We start from the raw sequence: 16,052 nt of genomic DNA, 5'->3' as shown, positions 1-16,052 counted from the left end.
ACTTGGTTTCTATATTCCCAGAACCTTGTTTCTACAGCTTTGTTTTTCACTTTATTACTTCACAGACAGTTTAATTCTGGAGACTCTTCACATGGTATAAATGCCAGAGCCCTGAGAGGGGTGCTGGGAGGATGGGGTGCTCCTAGAAGCCTGGTGCTTCTCCCTGCTGCTCCTGGTTACTGTTATTGTGGTTTGAGGAGAAGAAAAAGTTGGAGATATCCTGATGATAAAGACTGGACTAGCCCCAAGGAACATGTGTGTTCCTAGTCAACAGGAAGTAACCTATAGAGGTCTACATCCCCCTTACCCCTCTAACCATCTTTCTTTTCTAACTAGTATTGGGGGTTTGGAAGAGATCAGGGTGGAATAAGTATTGGAAGGGAGGTAGATATATAAGAATCCAATGAAATACCTCAAAAGAAATATACTAACAATCCCCCTTGTTGGTTGTCTGGTATAGTATGGTCAAACTTAAAACCTTACATTCACAAACAGCAAAAATAGACTCAGTAGCTTATATCTGTACATATACATACATATGTGCATGTGTACATGAATGGGTATGACAATAATACTCAAAGAAAAGGAGGCTATCAACTTGAGAGTCAGAGGTCAGTAGGGGGTTACAAAGGGAGGGTATCTGGGAGGGGCTACCAGTCAGGAGAGAAAGTAATATAATTTTATTTCAATGAGAAACATATTAAAAGTAAAAATGAAATTTTCTCTTAAAAGGTGATGAACTAGAAGTCTAGGGCCTTCCAGGAGCTCAGCAGAGGTCTTAGCAGTAGTATGTAGGAGTACCTCAAAAGGTAGTCCATGAAGGGTGGCTTCAGCCTCACCTAAAGCTGCATATACATCTAATTAGCATTGGGGAAAATGCACATCCTCAGGGCCAGAAACTTTTAAACAGATTCTCTGGGAGGTTCTGCTGTTGAAAAACCCCAAGTACAACCCAACCATATTTAGACTGAGGTCTGTCCCTCTCAAGGCTCTGGTCATTGCACCTCCTGTGTGCACTGCTGTCTCATTGAAGACAAGGAAGGAATGGGGTAGGACCTCTCTGGCTTAGGTGGCTTACCCTAATACCTTCTATCGTAGTGGCCTTGACCCTGTGAACTCATTAATGCTCGTAACAGCTTGCAAGGTGACATCAGCAGCCATACCCTGGTGTTTGTGGTAACCTCTGGGACTTTTTGTTATCAATGGGTTTTGGAACCCTTTGGGAGATATTTGGCAATGGGGAAGGCTAGATGTTTCAGTTGGCTGCTTTCAGCAGATTCCTAAGAACAACAACAACAACAAAAGCAACATTTCAAGTTCCCAAATCAGATACAATGGTGTGCACTTGACTTTCTGGAGGATCTACTAGTCTTCAGTGGTGAGGAACCTGTGGGAAACCCGAGGCCGTCTCCAGAGCTATGAAGTGTTTGTTGGGCAGGACAGTTCTTCTATAAAGGCCTTTCCCTTTCTTACTTGCATATACGTGCCTGAGTGTGTGCATAAGTTCATATGTGCACAGACATGGAGACTTATATACTCCACACTCACTCTAGATGGACTTCAACTTCAAATAGAGAAAATATTTTCCTCACTCTCTGCCTAGAAAATAATGTTTTTGGTTTGTTTCTGACTCCAATGAAGGCTACTGTTGAGCTCTCTGGCTACATTTTAATGTGTGGAGTGAATAGAGGAGTTCTGTTTTGCTTTGTTTTGTTTTCTCAGAAAGTGTAGAAGGTTGTGCTGTCCCCGTCCCCGTCACTGTTGCTGCCTTTCCTCTGCAATGGCTGACTGTTAGTTTCCAGTGTACCATATTGTTCCTTCTCCCCGGCATGGAGTTCTTAGGCTGGTCTGCTTGGAACATGTTTCCCTCTCATGCTCATCCAAGAGATTTTCTCTGACCTCTGTTCCCATCCCTCAGAGAAGACACTCCTGAACTGTCCTCCGTGTGCCCAAGCATTACCACATGATGCTGCCTTTGCCTCCCATGCCAGGGACTCCAGTGCTTGCTCGATGTCCTACACATTGCTTATGCCACAGAAATATTTGCTTGAACTAAACTGAAACCCCTTTTTAAAACCTCAGTATTCATGTGACCGTGAGCAGATATTATTGGTTCAATCCTACAGATGAGGAAACTGAGCTCAGAGGCTATGTAGCAGGCACTGAGGTTTGGTACATATGAGTGAAGCAGGTCACTATATTTTTAAGTCATAGAACATGATGAAATCAGGCTGATACCAACCTGGTACTATCATTAGTTCAAGAACATATGGCTAGGTAGCTTATAAGCCTTAGGGGGAGAACCCATTATATGCTGTTAAATGGACACAGTATTAAACCAAATCCTAAAGGCTTCCTGGTATATCTATAGGTCAATGCATCTTTTAGCCTCCATTTAAGAAGCTTCTGTCTGTTAAAATTAGTGATGAAAAATATAACTTGTACCTAATATAATGTTTAATTTAGAATCTCCTAGTAAGTTGTTTTAAAATTATATTTTCTGAATGCTTTGGTTATATTCTTACATTGGTCATTAATTTTGAGAGCAGACAATAATTGGACCCTGGGTCCAATCATCAACAATGAAAAAAACCTGTTGAGCTGCTCCACATACAATACTGAATAGCAGATCTCTACAGCTATTCTTACTCAACTAAAGTTTAGAAATTGAGGTAGTTTATCTTAAAGCTTACTTTCTAGGTTTGGAGAAATATCTCATGATCTCAGGAGTTAACAGTTAATCTTTCAGAGGATTGATTTTGATTCCTAGCACCCAACATGGCAGTGTACAACAGTCTCTTCGGAGACCTGAAGACCTTCCTCTGGGCTCTACCATCTCCCAGTAGCTCTTGTTGAAGTCCAAGCCTTTACCATACATACCTGTGAGAGATGCTTAAGATCTGAACCATAGTATCAGCTTCAGTAGTACAGTGTAGAAAGAAGGATGAGAAAAGGAATAAGGGGCTTAGTCTTAGGTTGCCTGATTTAGGCCTACATATGGTCTGCTGTGTGTGGGCAAGGTTGGGAGCCTACCCAGGTGTGCGAGGTGGGGGTTCCAAAACTGGGAACAAGGACAGGCTGAGAATCCACTGCCTCAGTTTAAAGAATTCAGCATTAGTGCTCTCTCTCTCTCTCTCTCTCTCTCTCTCTCTCTCTCTCTCTCTCTGTAATCTGCTATCTTCATCTTTATCTGCATCATGCTTCACTAAAGCTCTTGACTTAATCCAGCTTGATTTGTACTCATGTTGCCATCTGGCTCTGGGTCATGTGTCTTTTCAATCAGAGGGAGGAGAATGAGTCTATTCAGAAATGTGAACCTGTGACTGGATGCCTTCATGGTTTGTTACAGCCAAATCTGCACTGTACCCAGCCGTTGGGTACGTTTAGGTAAAAGGCTTTGGGGGATTAACTAGGAACCAGAATTCTTTCAGGAAAGTGTCCCACAATTTCAAGGGCTTTGCTCTGTCTGTAATCATTAAAATCAACCCAAAGCATCCGGGCATGCTTACAGAGGCTCTGTGGGCATGTTGCCTCTGAGCTGTGGGTAAGAGGATGTGGCTATGGTATTATCAGTGACCAACACTGGATGTATTTATAGCCTCACGGCACTGGGCAGACAGCAACTGAGTTAGGAGAAAGTATACTACAGTAGGTATTAGAGCTGACCATAGGGTTTCTCAAAGTGTGGTCTGAGCACCTTCTGCTGCATCAGAGTCACCTGGGAAAGGAAGGTGATTTTGATACACTACATGCTCAGGAGACTGCATTTTTAACAGCCTCTCTTCATGCCATTCTGGTGCATATCATTGCTTCCTAAAGGCCATCATTTGAAAGAAGACCAACCTCTGGCCTCAGCTCAGGCATTTGGCCTACTGGTCTCAAGTGTCTCAGTCCTCACTCAGAGTGCAGGGCTGAGCTCACTGGGCTGTGTTAGGGCAGTACTACATGTCTATTTGACTCACAGGTCTTTAACTATATTTCCCCATTTTCTATCTTGTGCATAATTCAGAAGGCTGAAAATTTGTATTAGCATTTAAATCCTTTATTAAATGCTTAGTTATCAGCATTTATCTTAGGATTGTATAAGTGGTGCTAAGGCACCTATTCCTTACATTTGAGTTAAAGGATTTTCAAAGACAACTCTGAAACACATGCAGTGTTTGCCTTTAAAGCTATCTTTAGAAGCTCCTCCTCACCCCCACAGAAGGTGTGACTCCACTATACTTAAGACATGATGATTGACTTATTTTTGTGCCTTGGGTTTTTTTTTTTTTTAATCTTCAAAATTGAAGTAATGACATTTTATGAGCTGTTGGTAGGTACATGAGCTCACAGTTGTAAAAGGAAGTTTGAATATAAAGAGTTTGAATTTAGGCTAAAGTAGAAGCTGCTGTGATACTTACTCCTCTGGCGGACGGCCTTTCTGGGTCCACACCCAGGAACTGGTTGGGGATATCTCATATCTTCCTGCTATGGCTACAGACAACCTATTTCTTGAGTCAGTCTGGTGTTTAAAAGGGTGTCACTTTTCCTCATTGTCACATACCACCATTGAGGAGATGGCCATGGTTATAGCACAGATATTCTCCATATTACCTTTGCTGTCTGAAGTCCTTCATTCAGCAAGCATGTCCATTTCTCCCTTCTTGGGTGTGCAGCATTTTTGTTTGGGGTTATTTCCTGTCAACATAGTCTATTTGAAATCTGCATTCTCCTTGTTTTGTGGGTTTAAAAGAATGCCAATCCCCTTACATTCTGAAAGCCTAGGCTATTAGCTCAGGGTCTTCTCTATTGGGGACTGGGCAAACATGCTAGCTGGTGACACCTACTGTATGCCATTGTTAAGAATTGATTATATCCATGAAAGAATGTGCCAGAATATCTCTTCCAGCACAATGCTTCAGGGCTAGGTGGGAGAAAAGAGTATCTAGTCACATATACTCTATGTTTATTATACTATCAGATTTGCTTAGAACAGAGTGCCATGAGACTCGATCAGCTATGGCGCCATTCCCCATGGGTTATCTTATACTGATATCCCACAAACTACTCATTGAGAAATGGTGTCCAAGTAGAAGGGTTTGTAAATTAGGAGGAAAGAATAAGTACTCACAGAGATGGAGAGCAAAATGCTTTCAATTTCCACATCTACTGTTGGGGCAAGATGCTGCTTCAGTGCAAGACCAGCCAGGGTAAAGTGGCTGGTTCTGGAATCTTGAGAGCTTTCATGTGTGGTTTCTGCTACGAGTTCCTTGGTTTTGCAAAAAGTTTTGGGACCCAGTCAAGATCTTGCCCTTTTACTCCTCATCTTGTATCCACGGTTGTCTTAGGCTCAACACTGCATTCCCAGTGGCCTATATGCTCCCTGGTTGGGTCCCATGTGGCCATTTCTTTCCATAGCTCCCCATCACCACAAAGCAAAGTACTACACTTGTTTGCTTGTTCATGTATTCATTCATTCCACAAGTTGTGTGAGGGTACTGCCTTCATACCCAAATTTCAGGCCTTTCCCTCCTACATTTTCATCACCTGTCAGAATGTAGAAGGAACTTGCTGACAGCAGGAGCAGGTTAGATTTCTCTGTGTCTCGTAGTAGCTTTTGTAAAAATGGTCTCCTTGGAAACCTACTTACACGTAAATCCTCATCTCAAAAGGCTTTTGAGACTGAGAGATGCTTCATTCTTCCTACAGCCACTTCAGAAACTGTGATACATAAGTGTCCTTCCTGAGCAGGAATCTTAATATTCTCCTCTCTTTCCCAGGTCTCTGTGACCCAGATTTCAATTATGTTTTGTAGAAGAGAAGGTGTGTTATTCAGCTTTCTATTACAATACAAATGTCCAAGATAACATATAAGAAGGGAAGGTTTTCTTTTGGAGAGGAGGGGGCTCATAGTTTTAAAGATCCCACTCTATAATCAAGTGAGCCAATTGCTTTTGGGTCTCACTTTTTTGGAGTTTGTGGTGTAGCAAAATCATGGTTTTTCATGTTTCACTGCAAAAGTAAGGACTGGGCACAAGGCCCCAGTAGATATATCTACATCATAGCTTCTGCATGGCAGAAGAAGGGTCTGAATGGGTGCAAGAGATAGAATACCAGGACATCTATTGTAAAACACCCTCTCCTATCAATGGACATGAAATATGGAAGGGGAAAAGTTTCATGGGATCCTACTCCAAACTGTGAACTATAAGCAACTAATGATTGCTGGGAAAAAGAGAATTGGCCTCTTCCAGGGATGACATTCCTTATTGGTTATACAGTGCAGAATGGTCAACCTTAATACCCTATATACAAACAACAAGAATAAACTCAGCACTTTGTACTTACATACACACATACACACACACACATATATATATATGTATATACATACTTATATGTGTGTGTGTGTATGTGTGTATGTATTCACAATAGTGTGTATGTAACACTAATAATTAAGGAAAAAGAGGCTATCAATTTGACAGTGAATGGGGACATGTGGGGGACATGGACGAATAGGATATGGGTATGGCTAGAAGGAGAAAAGTGAAGGGAAAACTAAAATAATTCTATTTTAGTTAAAAATGTAAAAAAATTGAAGTAAATTAAAAAGTGAAATAAAAAAAATGAATCAGTGTCCCTCAATCTCTTTAGGGCATACCTCCACTGACTTGAAGATTTCCCACTAGGTCTCATCTGTTACAGGTGCCACCACCACTTAGGGCTCTACTCTGGAAATCAAGCCTTCACCACATGGGCCATGAGGGGATGTTCCAGACTCAAACTATGGTTAAAGATGATAAAAGTAGCACTAATTGCACACTAAGAGTTCAATAGACTGCTTTGTATAGTGACTCTTTCCTATTTCCTCATTATATGCTGTGAAACTGGGGAAGGACTTTTCCTAAGAAGAAGCAGGATTAAACATAGGCTTGTCTGACTTGCCTGTAGGTGTCACTCAGATTCTTCTGCCTAGTTGTGATCTTGAGTTCTCTGTGATGCAGAAGGAAACTTACACTCCCATGACTGATATGCAATGTGAACCATTCTGAATCTAGCCAGATATGGTCCCCTAGGATGAGGAATTTGTGATTCACTGGAAACTACAGATAATTTTTAGCCATTGTCATTGGTTTCCCTTTCTGATCTTAAAGGAATCAAAGGACTAATCTGAGTACACTTCTTTCCCTCTGCCTTACAAACTGCATGTGCCAATGCAAGAAGACCATCACTTTTTGTGCGTTGACCTATCTCACAGGTACTCATTTGTAGAAAGCTCTTTATTTCAGAAGCATTTTCTCAAAACAAACAAACAAACAAACAAACAAAAAACCCTACTTAGATGATCATAGTGCATGATGGTACAGTACCTGTGTGGCTCAAGAAAGCTCTGCTCTCCCGCTTCCTAACTGTTGGGGTTCCCTGCCTTAAAATGCCTATGAAAACATCTCTTCCTGTATTCCACTAGAAATAACTTATTGCTGCAGGTATCCCAGTGTTTAGCTACCTTTCCATTACTGTGACAAAACATCATGACCGAGACAACTTATAAAAGAAACATTTAATTTGGACTCAGGGCTTCAGAGGATTAGAGTCTATGACTGTCATGACAGTAGTTAAGAGAGAGAAAGAGAGAGGAGGGAGTATGGAGATGGAGAGAGGAAGAGGGAGATGGATGGGGAGGGAAAGGGAGAACTAATAGGGAATGGCACTGACTTGTGAAACTTCAAAGCCTACATCTAGTGACATATCTCCTTCAACAATGCCAAACCTTCAAATCCTTCCCAAATAGTTCCACTAACTGGGGACCAAGTATTCAAACATTTGAGCCTTATTATACCTACCAAATCCTACAAGCCCAAATCTATCAGCCTCTATCTTCTGGACACTCATGCATATATGGTGTTGTAGCTTTGAATCTGTCTGGCCCAACATTTCTCTTTTGCTACAAACCTTTTTCTTGGCTCATCAGCCAAACATCTCTTGTCTTCAATTCTCTTTCTTAATAACCAGCCACTAACCTTTTTGCTCTGATTAAACTTGGCTATCTTCCCATTTCTACCCAGTAGCTTTTAAAGATTATTCTTATGTCAGTGTCTTAGTTACTTTCCAATGGCTGTGAAGAGACACCATAACTAAGGCAACTTATAAAGAAAGCATTTCATTGGGGAATGTTTATAGTTGCAGAGAGTAAATCCTTGACAGTTATGGTGGGGAGCATGGTAGGAGGCAGCCAGGCAGACATGGCTCTGGAACACAGGCTTATATCTTACCTATAGGTAGCAGACAGAAAGGGTAATACTTGAATTTTGAAACCCCCCATCCCATTCCCTGTGCCATACCTCCTCCAAGGCCATACCTTCTAATCCTTTTCAAATAGTTCTAGTAACTGGGACAAAATATTCAAACATATGAGCCTTTTAGGACCATGCTCATTCAAAGTACCCTGGCCACCATAAGTGTGTAGCTATATCATAATACAAAATGCATTTAATCCAACTTCAAAAGTCCCCATAGTCTTTCACAGTCTCAACACTGTTTCAAGTCCAAAATTGAATCTTAAGGCAATCCATGTGAATTTGAAAAGCAAATTATATACTTCCAACATATAATAGTGTATGTCTTAGTTAGGGTGACTATTAGTTTTATGAAATACCATGACCAAAATCAAGTTAGGTCAAGATTTATTCAGCTTATTCTTCCACATTGTAGTCCATCACTAAAGGAAGTCAGGACTGAAACTCAAGTAGGAAAGTATCCTTGAGGCAGGAGCTGATGCAGAGGCCATGGAGGAGTGCTGCTTATTGGCTTGCTCCCCATGGCTGGTTCAGTCTGCTTTCTTATAGAACCCAGGCTCAGGGATAACACCACACACTATGGTCTGGGCCCTTCTCCATAAAGCACTAATTAAGAAAATGCCTTACAGCTGGATCTTATAGAGAGATTTTCTCAATGGAGGTTTCCTCCTTTCTGGTAACTTTTGCTTGTGTCAAGATAATATAAGACTAGTCAGAACAATGCAGAATATATATTACCTCCCCAAAAGGAAGGAATGAGGGAACAGTGAAGAACTACTGGAACAAAGCAAGACCAAAAGCCAGCCAGGGAAACTCCAAATCCTGTATCATTACGTCTAATGTTAAATGACCTAGTTGGCTCTTCAGATCTCCCACTTCTAGCTTTGTTGACCACAATGTGTTTCTCTTTATGGTCCCACTCCATGTATGATGCTTTCACTAGCAGACAGACCATGGATCTGGCATCTCCAACATCTTGGGGTCTCCAATGCAACATAGGCTTCACTTTCACAGCTTTTTGCCATGGTCTCTCCTAGCCTCTATGCAGGCACTCCACTGCCTCATGCCTAATCTCAGCAGTTTTTCTTAACTACAAAGGAAAGATTCCATTACTCTTGTATTCTTCTTGACCCTAAAGCTAGAACCACATGGCCAAAGCTGCCAAATTCAACTGATTATCTGGAACCTGGTCCCTCCTCCAATTACATCGCATAGGATTTCCTTTATTGTTGCCTTTAGGAAGTGCTAATTCCTTAGGCCTGTTCACAACTTACAGGACTACCTGAGTGAGGTCTTACCCTGAGAGCACCATTTCCTTTATTCTATCCTGTATCAGGCCTTTCATTAAACTTCTCATCTCGTTGAACACAGGAGTTGGCTCCAGTACCACATTCCCTGGTATTTCTTTTCTCCTCAAATTGTACATTTTGTATTTCTTTTTTCCCTGCTTTCTCGTTTTCAGAGTGATTACTAATAGCCACATGACACAGTTAATACTCAGCTTTCTTGAAATCACCTCTGCCTGTGACACTAGTTCAAACACTCTTCAACTTAACCTCTGGCAGATTTTTAGGACAAGGGCAGAGAGCAGCCACATTATTTGCTAAAATATTACATGAGTAGTCTCTAGCCCAGTAGCTAATATTGTTCCCCTCTGAAACCTCTTGATCTAGGCTTCCAAAGTGTACATTTCTCTCAGCGTGACTGCCTTCCAAATTCCTACTTGAATGGTCTATTAAGCTCTGAATGTAGCATTCATTCACTTTCATAATCCAAAGTTTCATAGTCTACATTCTTCCAATAAGCAGCATGGTCAGGCCTGTCACAGCAATAGCTCAGTCCCTGGTACCAGCTACTGTCTTAGTTACATTTCTATTGCTGTGAAGAGACAACATGACCAAAAGCCACTTATGAAATAAAGCACTTAATTGAGAGTTTACTTATAATTTCAGAGGATGAATCTATGACCAGCTTGGCAACAGGTAGGCAGGCAGAGCGTTTGCATCCGGTTCACAGACAGCATGCAGGTGCAGAGAGACACTGGTCCTGGTATGGACTTTTGAAACCTCCAAGACTACTGTCGGTGTCATGCCTTCTCCAACAAGACCACACTTCCCTAAAATAGTTCTACCAACTAAAAACTAAGCATTCAAACACATGAGCCTATGAGAGCCATGCTTATTCAAACCACCAAAGCCAACAAGAAATATATATGTATATATGATGTATATATGTATGTACAGTCAGATCTCTTTTTTTTTTATAATATGGCAGATCTCAATATCTTCTGAGGCCCTTTGGGGTCAACTACACATTTAATGTGACACATTAAACTTGTTTGCTTTCTACCACAAAAGCTTGTTTTCACTTCTGGTTTTCAATATTAGAAACTGAAGCCTTTAGACAAGCACTATATCCTTGGCCTGTGACTTGTCTTTTAATTTACTGCCTGAAATGCTGGAAGCTGTTGATATTAGAAGAACGAAGGCACTTACCTAACCTGTGTAACCCCTTATTTTTTCATAATCTAGTTTTAAAATCTGATGAGAAACACTTTTTAGACAAAGAACAGCCAGCAATAAAATGAGCACTCACATGTCCACTATCCAGTTATAGGAAAAAAATGTAACTTATCTGTAGAGGCCAGTTTATACAGGCATAAGAAAAATATAAAAATAAAATAAAAAATGAAATAAAGACTTTCAAATTAAGTGGCTAACAAAGAAGAACTTCTAACCTCCCACTCATCCTACACATGTGCTGTCCCACCATCCTCTTCTGTACATTGTTAGAAGAGGTCAGCAGTCTAGGCACCACTGTCGGATGTTCACAGAGTGACAAAGGGAAAGATCCATGATGCATCACATCTAGTTTCTCAAGTTCTTCACTTACAAAGGACACGTTTGCATCAATTTTCTTGGCCTCAAGGGGTTGCAGGATATAATCCTCCCGTTTCCCAGGAGGAAACTTTTAAGCAAGTGTGAATGCTCAAGGTACTCTTATAACTGTGGTGTTATTTTCTTGTAGCGTTTGTTTGCCATTTCTCTGATTATTAACAGTGCTGAACATGTAATTACTAATTTTACAGGCTGTGTTACTGATTTAGAACAGATTATATTAGGTATTGCTTGCACTGAAGTCCTTTATATACTTTGGATATTGATGTTGCATTGGCTATCTGAGTTAAAACTGTTCTGTGGCTCACATTGTACTCTATTAGGTTTCAAACTATTTTAATTACTTTGTTGTCTCCCATTGTTTATGTTGACAGTCCCCCCCCCCCCGCCACCCCTGCATCTTGCTTGCTTAAGAAATCCCATTCTATCTGGAGAAAATAGCATTTTCTTTTCCAGGTCTTACTTTTTCACAGTTTGTCTTTATTTTACCTTAAGTCACAAGTTGTGAATTAGTCTCATTTTCCCTAAATGCAGATCATGAGCAGTTTCATCAACCAGTGATCTCTTTCTTGTCTTTTCTGTTGTGTAGCAAACATTCCAGGGTGCCTTATTCCTTTCCATTACTCTGTGTGTCTATTCCTGGGCCAACAAAAACATCATCTTAATGGTTTCATAATTAAATACTAATATCAGATGGAATCAGCATGCTTCCTCCTACCTCTGTTCTTTAAGATGGCTTTGGCTATTTTGGGATCATTGTTCCACCTTGCAAATTCTTTCCGAACAGGCTCATCAAGTTCTATGAAAACTTTCACTAGAATTTTGATTTGTTTATTCAACAACATTTGTATGTCACTTATGGTGATCCAGACACTCACTGTTTTTAGTCTTTAAAAATACTTATTACAGTCTATCATTATTTAATGAGGACTGCCTTTGGTATGCTCTTGTCTTCCAATGTAGGAACATAGTACAGAGCAAACCACCTTCAGTACTACTAAAGAAGAATCTGCAGGTTTTTTTTTTTTTAAATGCTGATCTTGATGCTTTAATTAGATTTATTTCTTGGGACCCTAAAGTTTTCGTATTTGTTGGAAAGTTTATACATTCTAATTATGGATTCTTCCTTTCTTAACCTGTGTATTAATTCCAATGATTTCATTCTGGATTCTCTTGGGTTTCTTAGGGAATGAGCCCTCTGGGCCAGGGCTGCTGTTTCAATACTAGAGATGATGGCTTGCTGCTGCTTCTTCTTCCTCTTCCTCCTCCCCCTCCTCCTCCTCCCCTTCTTCTTCTCCTTCTCCTCCTCCTCCTCCTCCTCCTTCTTCTTCTTTTTTCTATATTATTATTATTATTATTGCTGTTATTATTATTATTGTTAGACTTTGAAGGACATTTTTCTGGTTTCTTCAGGTGTCTAGTAGATTTTCACTCTCAGGCTGAGGAAACAGCCATCAATTCTGTGTCTCTTAAGACATCTTCATGCTTACTTTCACTTTTATTTCCTTAATTAGCATAGAGTATTTGATGCATGTCTCTGTTCATGAAGAGATTTATGTATATTCCACCCCAGGCTACGTTGTGGAATGCTTCCCTTCAAGATACCTTTGCACTGTCCAACCAGACTCTCTAATCTAACCTTGGAAAGACATTTGTTTTCTGGCAGTGTAAGTTTGTTTTAATTTTTTTTAGGAATGCTGTGTGAATGGTCTCATATCATATATAGCTATTTGAGACCAGCTTAAACAAAACAAAACAAAACAAAACACCCCAAACTCTTTCACTGTAATACCTGTAAACTCAGTTCTGTTATATCAGCTTGCTCTTGAGTCATATTCTATTGTGTAAATATAGGAATTTTTCTTGGTTTGTTTTGTTTTGCCTTCTGTTCACCCACGGAAGGCAATTTACATTGTTCCCAGTTTTTGGTAATAGTGGTTAGAGGTGCTATAAACATTTTGTATACCTTTGTATGGGCAAACATTCCATTTCCTTCTGAATGGAATGGCAGGTGTGTTTAACTTCGTAAGACACTGCTAAGCTTTCCCAGAGTGGCTGTCCCATTTTCTGTTCTCAGGAGTGGACTGAGAATTGCAGGTGCTCCATTGGCACCAGTTTTTGGTGTTGCCGATTTTAAAGCCTCTTTGTATTCCCTAGTAGATCGATCTCATGCAGTTTTAACTTGCAGTTTTTTAACGGCTAATGATGCATACAGTTTGATGTTTTCTTTTCTTTTCTTTTTTAAATGTGTGTGTGTGTGTGTGTTTACTACTGTGTGATCTCCTGGTAAAGTGCGTAAATCTTTTGTCTGTGTTTAAATTGTGTTTTTTCCTACTTCCAAGTTTTGAGAATTAAAGATGAATGTATTCTGAATACTAATATTTTATAAGAGGTGTCACTTGAGAAACTTTCTTCCCAGCCTGTAGTTGGTCTTTTCTTTTTCTTAACCCCAGTGTCTTCCACAGAGCAGCATCCTTGACTTTGAAAAAGTCCAATTTATTATTCTTTTTTTTATAGACCACATTTTTAGTATAACGTGTGCAGATACCAAAGAATTGAGCCTTTCAATACCTGAACATGGCTTTTCTCTTTTATTTAAGTGGTCTTAAAAATTTAAATAGATTTTATACCTTTTGTTTAGATCTATGATATATTTCAAATTTGTTTTAAAATATCTAATGTATAAATCTATACTTTTTTTTCTGTATATGGCTATCCTACAGTCCTTATACTTTTTGTAGAATATCTGTTTTTCCCACATTTAATGTTGTTTTCTATTTTTTTTCTCTTTGTTATTTTTTTGTGATGTGGTACCCTTGGTCCTGTGAAAGCTAGATGGCCCACTATAGGGGAATGCCAGGGCTGGGAGGCTGGAGTGGGTAGGTTGGTGGGTGGGGAAATACCCTCATAGAAGCAGGGGGAGGGGGGATAGGATAGGGGATTTCCTGCGGGGAAACCGGGAAAGGGGATAGCATTTGAAATGTTCATAAAGAAAAAATCCAATAAAAAATAAAGAAAAACCTAAAAAAAAAGAATTTAGCTGTGGACATTTGTTGATGCCTTGTGCCATAGGATGTACCTTTTCATTCCCAGTTTACTGAGAATTATAAAGTTTATAACATCTTATAAACTTTTTGTGCATGTGCAAGTCTCTATGAGTGCCTGTGGCATGTGTGTGTTGATCCTCTGGAGCTGAGAATTGAACCCTGATCCTCTGAAAGAGCAACAAGTGTCTTTAATCATTGAATCATCTTTCTAGCCCCTATTTTTTTTTAAATTATCTGCATGTATGTGTGTGTCCTGTTGTGTTTACATGTTGACACATTTAATTTACTATAATATATATATATATATATATGAACATATATATATTTAAATAATGTTATTTTGGCTTACCCAGCCTTGATGTGAAGGTTTGTGCCTTGTCCTATTCTAACATGTTATGCTGTGTTTAATTGATATCCCTGGGAAGCCTGATCTTTTCTGAAGAGAAATGGAGGAACAGTGGTTCTGGGAAGAGGGAATACAAAGGAGACAGAAATTAGGAGGAGGAGGAAAAACTGGTCCAGATGTATTGAAAACAAAAGAAACAGTTTAGAAAAGAAAAAAAGAATATATCTTTTTGCCCAAATATAATAGATGTTTTAAAATTTGTGTTTATGAGAGATTTTGGTCCATAGTTTCTTTTCTTGTTCTAGCTTTGTGATCTTTGAACTGCACTGGGAAATGTCGTTTTTGCTTCTGTTTCTCAAGAGGTTTATGTCCAATTGATGGCCTTTTTTCTTTTCTTTTCTTTTTTTTTGGTTTTAAATATCTTTTGTAGTAGATCATCTTATTTACATTGATACAGAATTACTTTACATTCTTAAATCAGACACTAATAAATGCTTTGCTTTTGTAAATTATAAATGAAAAGAAAGAAACTACAGAGAAAGTTCTTCATTAGCCTGTCTTATACTAGCTCCAGAGGACCTTTCACATAGAAACTGCAACACGACACCAGCAGAGGCTGGAAATGGAGTTGCTCTGTGCACCGTGGAGGGTCTTCACCGATGATATTGTCATGTAACATTTATACAGGAAAAGACAATGAACCTTACCACTGAGTAATTTAAATACACTGGAAATCAAATGTCAGCAGTGGAAATGGAGAACCAAGCCCTGGCTGGCAAAGCTCTGGATCTCCAGAAGTTGAAGGCTGTCCCACATGACCATGGTTACTTTGGTCTAACAGGGTAGGAAGCACTCACACACACTAGAGTAGAACACTCTAAGTGCCCTGCTAGGCAAGCTGCCACCTGAGGGGGTAGAGCTTGCTGTTGCTAGGTTTGCTGTTGCTAGGTGTGCTACAAGTGTGCCTTCCAGGGCCCTACATCCCATTTTCTAGCTCTGCTTGGTGCCTTGGGGGGGGTGGAGAGGGAGGCTAGTGTGAAAAAAAACAAAAAGCTCCAAGAGACAAGACAGACATCTCACTCTGTACAGGAAGATGGCGCTGGTGGGATGTGCTGCGGTGGTCCTAGACAAGACTCACCAGGACAGACATATTGCAGAACTTCCATGAGGTTTGTTGAAAGGGAAATTTATCACTTCACGACACTGGCACCTTAAAGCTTCATTTTAAGCTGTAAGCACGGGTCTTTAATTCTTTCAGTTCTCTACTACACTTGATTCCAGATTAGTTTTAGTGCTGCAAGAAGAGTCCAAGTGTTTCCCCTGCCTAAACCAGAAGAAGAAAGTCATCTACCAATGGACAGGCTATTTCCACCAGTCTCGGTGTCCAGCCTGAGGCCATATGTCACTGCCTATGTCATAACCTTTATGCAGAGAAGTACTGTCACACAATTTTGCTGTTGCTAGGCGGTTCAGAGGGATCTGT

The 16,052-nt window shown here is 40.0% G+C and overlaps 1 protein-coding gene across 3 annotated transcripts in view; it reads left to right on the top strand.

Annotated features, from left to right (window-relative positions):
• The window catches only part of Pde1c (phosphodiesterase 1C), a 454,206-nt gene that overhangs the window by 45,682 nt on the left and 392,472 nt on the right, over nt 1–16,052 (top strand). The gene's annotated exons all lie outside the window — the stretch shown is intronic.

This window comes from Mastomys coucha, unplaced genomic scaffold, assembly GCF_008632895.1.
Source record: "Mastomys coucha isolate ucsf_1 unplaced genomic scaffold, UCSF_Mcou_1 pScaffold20, whole genome shotgun sequence".
In the NCBI taxonomy this organism is placed as follows: Eukaryota; Metazoa; Chordata; class Mammalia; order Rodentia; family Muridae; genus Mastomys; species Mastomys coucha.
The sequence above is the reverse complement of the archived record's forward strand: the minus strand, read 5'-3'. Positions and strand labels throughout refer to the sequence as shown.